We start from the raw sequence: 4,848 nt of genomic DNA, 5'->3' as shown, positions 1-4,848 counted from the left end.
GAAAGCACGAGGGTTTTGTGTCATCCTGAGCCTTCCTTCCCCTGAAGAATCCCCCAGACCTACCATGTGGGATGGATCCGGCTGCAGCGTCCCGTAGCCCGGCCGGCGGCTCCCCAGCAGCCTGCTGGTGTCTGCAAATCCCAGAAAAACAGGGAAAAGGGTTAAGGAGAGGGGATCCAGCCAGGTCACCGGCTCCCCAGCAGCCTGCTGTGTGCAAATCCCAGAAAAACAGGGAAAAGGGATAGGGGGAGGTGATCCTGGGGGTTATTCCGGTGATGCCGTCCCTGGCTCATCCCAAAGGCGGCTGGACCTGGCGGCTCCGGGACACGCGGCCCGGGATGCTGCGGGAACGGGACACCCGGCGCTACCCCCGGCACCTCCGGCCGCACGTGACGGTCACGGGAAGGAGCCCCGGGAGGGAATCTGGCGGGATCCCAGCGGCTTTCGGGAGCGGGGCTGGGACACGGCCAGGCCGAGCTTTCCAAGCCGCTTTTCACGCTCCTCTGCTCCCTGCGCCACGAAATCCGCCACTGCCCAGTGCTCGGCACCTCCGCTTCCTGCCGGGCACCCCCGGCATCATCCCAGGCGGAATTTCAACCCTCACCCTCTGGGACGTGAAGCTGAACCTGCTTATCCTCTAAATCCACATCAGATGACAAGTCCTGGCACTCCCAACTCCGGGAGCTCTGGTTACCCCCTAAATCCACACCTGATTCCAAATCATGACATTCCCAGCTCCAGGATCCAATCCACACCTGATTACAAATCATGACATTCCCAGCTCCGGGATCTCTGGTTATCCCCTAAAACCACACCTGATTCCAAATCATGACATTCCCAGTTCCAGGATGTTTGTTTATCCCCTAAATCCCCGCTGGATTACAAATCACGGCATTCCCAACTCCAGGATGCTTGCTTATCCTCGAAACCCACACCTGATTACAAATCACGGCATTCCAAACTCCAGGATCTTAAAGCAGCCGCGGGGTGATAACACGTGGCACAAGCGCCAAGCCGGGAGTTTGTTCCCAGTCTTTGAAGGCGCCGGGAATTCCCTGCCCGGGCCGGGTTTGGGTTTCCAGGAGCGCACTGAGCCCGGCTTAAGCATTTCTGGGCCGGGGGGGAGCCCGGCCACCCGTTCCCTGCTGGAGAAGCCACTCCGGCGGGATTCCTGCCGCTCCCTGTCTGATCCCAGAGCTCGTCGGCAGGTGCCAGAAGCAATTCATTCCGAGCATTCCCTGTTTTTAAGGATCACCGGGGTCCGTCTCACCAGCTCCCGAAACGCAGCGGGGGCCGCTCCAAGGGAGAAGTTTTGGTATGAGGAACTGGGGAATGAGCCCGAGAGAAACCAAAAGCTCTCCCGGGAGCCAAAAAACCCACAGAGGGATCTCCCTGTCGCATTCCAGGTTTAAGGAAGGCGGGAGCGGGCCAGGAGGAGCCGGAGCCGCCCTTCCCAAGGGCAGGACAAAGGACAGGGCGAAGGGCAGGGGGCCTCTCCAAAGGCTTTTCCCGAGGGGAAAAGTATCCAAACAAACCGAAAACAACCCAATTCGCTCCCCGCGCATTCCCGGGGCAGGATGGGAAGCGGGAAGCCCGGCCCATCCCTCTCCTGGAGCGGCAGCAGAATCATTCCGGCTTCCTCGGATCCTCAAAGCAGGGAATCTCCCGGAGCAGCAGAGCTCCCGAGGGGTTTCTCACCTCCCGCTCCCATCCCGGCTGCTTCCCGAGCCTCGGCGCGCTCCGAGGGCTCATCCCAGCGGAGCCGCTCCCGCCCGGGCTGCCATCTGGGATCCATAGGATCGGCATCACCTGCCCACGTGGCCGGGAAGCCTCCGGAGGGGCGGGAGCTGCGCGAGCGCCTGGAATCGCGGCCACACCTGGTGGGCAAACGGGAGCCGGGATAGCGGGACCGGCCCGCGGCCGCTCCAGGGGCTTCTCCCGCAGCCCCGGCAGAGATCTGCATCCCCCTCTGCTGGGAAACGGGGATCCGGAGCGGGATAACGGCCGGGAGAGGCTGGAGATTCTCGGGAGGTGCACCAGCCCGGCTTGTCCAGGGAAAAGGGGAGCCGAGGATCGGCACTGACGCTGGATTTGCAGGAAAATCCCGCTGGGAATCCTCACCGCTGCCTGGCTCCGAGTCCATGCCCTGTCCTGCACCTTCACCACGTGTTCCCGCAGGCAGGGGTTGGAGAAAATTTGGGATGAAGACGGTCGGGATGCTCCGACATTGCCCACATGGCCTGGCAGGGGAGGATAAACACTCTTGACTCCGGAATGTGGAACAGGAACCTGGAGCCCACGGGCCTTGGGGCTGGGAATCCCCTCTGGAGCAGTCCCAGCCTGGCTGGGAATGCCAGTGCCAGTCCTTGTCCCGGGATTTGGCCCCAGATGAACATGAATGTGGAAAACAGGGCGATGCTGATCCCGGGGACCTCCTCCCCCAGCTCCCAAGCCCCTTTTTAGAAGCAACAAAACCCAAGGGGGCTTTGAGGTGTCCCTCTGCTCCCACGGTTCCCCACGGATGGTCAGGACTTCCTGGGCAGCACCATCCACCTCTCCATCATCTCCCATTTATCCATCCACTCATCATCTCTCATCCATTCATCCCTCCATATATTCCCCCATCCAGGAGGTTGCACACAAGCTGAGGAAAATCCCCCCATGGAATTCTCTGCTCCAGATCTGGGTCTGGCACTGCCTGGCTGTTGGGATGGGCTGGGCAAGGTCAACCTGCACCCCTGGAGACGGGGACACGGAAAATCAGGATGAGGCCAAAGCAAGGAAGGAGGGATGATGTGGGAAAACAGAGTTTGGGTCAGGAAGGGTGAGATTGGACTCCTGACGATCTTCCCAAGCAGCTCTGGAGTGGGAGGTGCCACAGCCCCGGGAGGGACTGGGATGAGAGGCCGGTGATTCTCCTGCCCTTTCCACTGAGCCAACATAAACTCCTCCAAGCCAACAACTCCGAGCCATCTGCAGTGGGACACGCCAGAGCAGACGTGTCTGCCCAGCCCGACGGGTCCTCCCACCATGGAGCAGGGCTGGGAAAACCGGCCCAGGCTGGGATACATCAAAGGTGAGATGGGCTCCATCCAAGGGGGTCACAGAGATCGGGATCCAGACTGGAAATGCTGCAGGAGCCACTCTGGGGCATCAAACCCTTGAGATGGGCCAGGGAATAAATTCCTTGGAAGCAGCAGCCGCGTCCACCTCAGACTGGTTTGGGTTTGTAGGGAAGGATGATCCAGGAGGAGAAGGTGGCAGCGTTTGCTTCTCCACGTGCTGAGGCCGCGGTGATCCAACCCTTCCAACCCTTCTGGCAGGGCGGGATCCTCCCCTGCCCTGACCTTCCTGGAACCCGGTTTTGCAAGAGCTCTCCGGCTGCCAAAACCACCTGCGGAGCCGGGGGAAGCACCTGCCGGAACATCCTGCTTGGGCAACCGCCAGCATGGGGGGGAGGGAAGGGGGTTCAGACCCAAATCCAGCCTTTCCCCCAAACTGGGGTTAGAAACGGGCTCCTCTATCCCCCGGGAGTGGGGGAAAAAGAGGGGAAGTTCAAACCCCCCAGGGTGGCTTTGCTGCGGATCCAGAGGAGGAGATGGAGAAGCGGGATCTGAGGGCCGTGGGTGGAATGGTGGGGACAGGGACAGATGTCACCTCCTCTTCCTGCCCAGGCCTCTTCCTCCCTCAGCCCTGGAGACCCGTCCATGTGCCAGCGGGGCCAGTTCCAAGGGAAGCGGGCAAAGGTTTCCTGGCACGGGCTGAGCCGGTTCTACATTCCCGGGAACGAGGATCGCTGACAAGGCACGGAGCCTCCAAGGGCTTCCCATCCTCTTCCAAACGCCTGGATGCCTTTTTCCTACCCAGCATCCCGTTCCATTCCTTGTCCACGCCAAAACCCCTGGGATGGCTCAGGAAGGCAACGAGGTCCTTCCCAACCTCAAAATCCAGCCTGGCCTCCGCGGTGCCGATGGGAGATGCCACCAGGGATGCTCCAGGATGGGCCCAGAGTATTCCCAGAATCCAGGCTGGAGCAACCTGCTGGCAGGGAAGCAGCTCCCGGTGGGCTGCAGGGATTGGGATGTGGGTTGGGAGGTCCTGGAGCATCCCAAAGCCTGGGATTTGTTCCCCCACGGATTGATCGCTGCGTCCCATGTGCCAGAATTCCGACGGGATGCAAAGCCAAGAAGTTGTCCCTGGTTAAGTTGGGGTGTCACGGGAGCCTCTTCCAGACCCGGAGCACACCCAGGGAATCTGGGATGTGCTTCCCATCGGCTCCGGCACCACCTGGATCTGAACCCCCCAGGGCCCCACTGGCAAATCCCACGGGAGAGAAGGGAGGGAAAAGGGAAGGAAAAGGGAAATAAGGAAAGAAGGGAGAGAGCAGGGAAAAGGGAAGGAAAAGGGAAATAAGGAAAGAAAAAAGAAAAAAGTGAAATAAATTAAAAAAGGTAAAGGGAAAAAAATGAAAAAGTGAAATAAAGAGAAATGAAATAAAAATTAAAAAAAAAAAGGCAAAATAAAGCAAAATAAAAGAGAAATGAAGCGGGAGAAAAAGAGGAAAAGCAAATTAATAAAGTGGAATAAAGATAAAGAGCAAAATACAGGAAAATAAAGGGGAATTAAAAAGCCAAATGGGGCAAGAAAATAAAGCAGAAAAATGAAGTGAAACAAAGAAAACAAAGCAAAATAAAAAAGTGAAATAGCAAAGTAAGAGACCCAAAGAGAAAAAAAAAGGCAAAATAAAACCAAAAATTAAGCAAAATAAAGAAGCAAAATAAAGGGAAATAAAGAAAAATAAAGGAACACAACATAAAAATAAAAATAAATTAAAGCAAAGTAAAAAAG

General features: G+C 57.5%; 1 long non-coding RNA gene across 1 annotated transcript; it reads right to left on the bottom strand.

Annotated features, from left to right (window-relative positions):
* Positions 1–92: 92 nt before the first annotated feature.
* On the bottom strand, positions 93–956 carry LOC114073560. The gene is made up of 3 exons (XR_003574349.1): positions 756–956; positions 695–709; positions 93–131 (listed from the first exon to the last, which is right to left on the bottom strand). It is a non-coding gene; the product is annotated as an uncharacterized LOC114073560 (long non-coding RNA).
* Positions 957–4,848: the final 3,892 nt, after the last annotated feature.

The sequence above is a fragment of the Empidonax traillii genome, unplaced genomic scaffold (assembly GCF_003031625.1).
Source record: "Empidonax traillii isolate 1590-97213 ecotype Southwest subspecies unplaced genomic scaffold, ASM303162v1 scaffold7039:size13592, whole genome shotgun sequence".
Classification (NCBI taxonomy): domain Eukaryota; kingdom Metazoa; phylum Chordata; class Aves; order Passeriformes; family Tyrannidae; genus Empidonax; species Empidonax traillii.
Note: the sequence above shows the minus strand (reverse complement) of the source record. Positions and strands in the feature narration are given on the sequence as shown.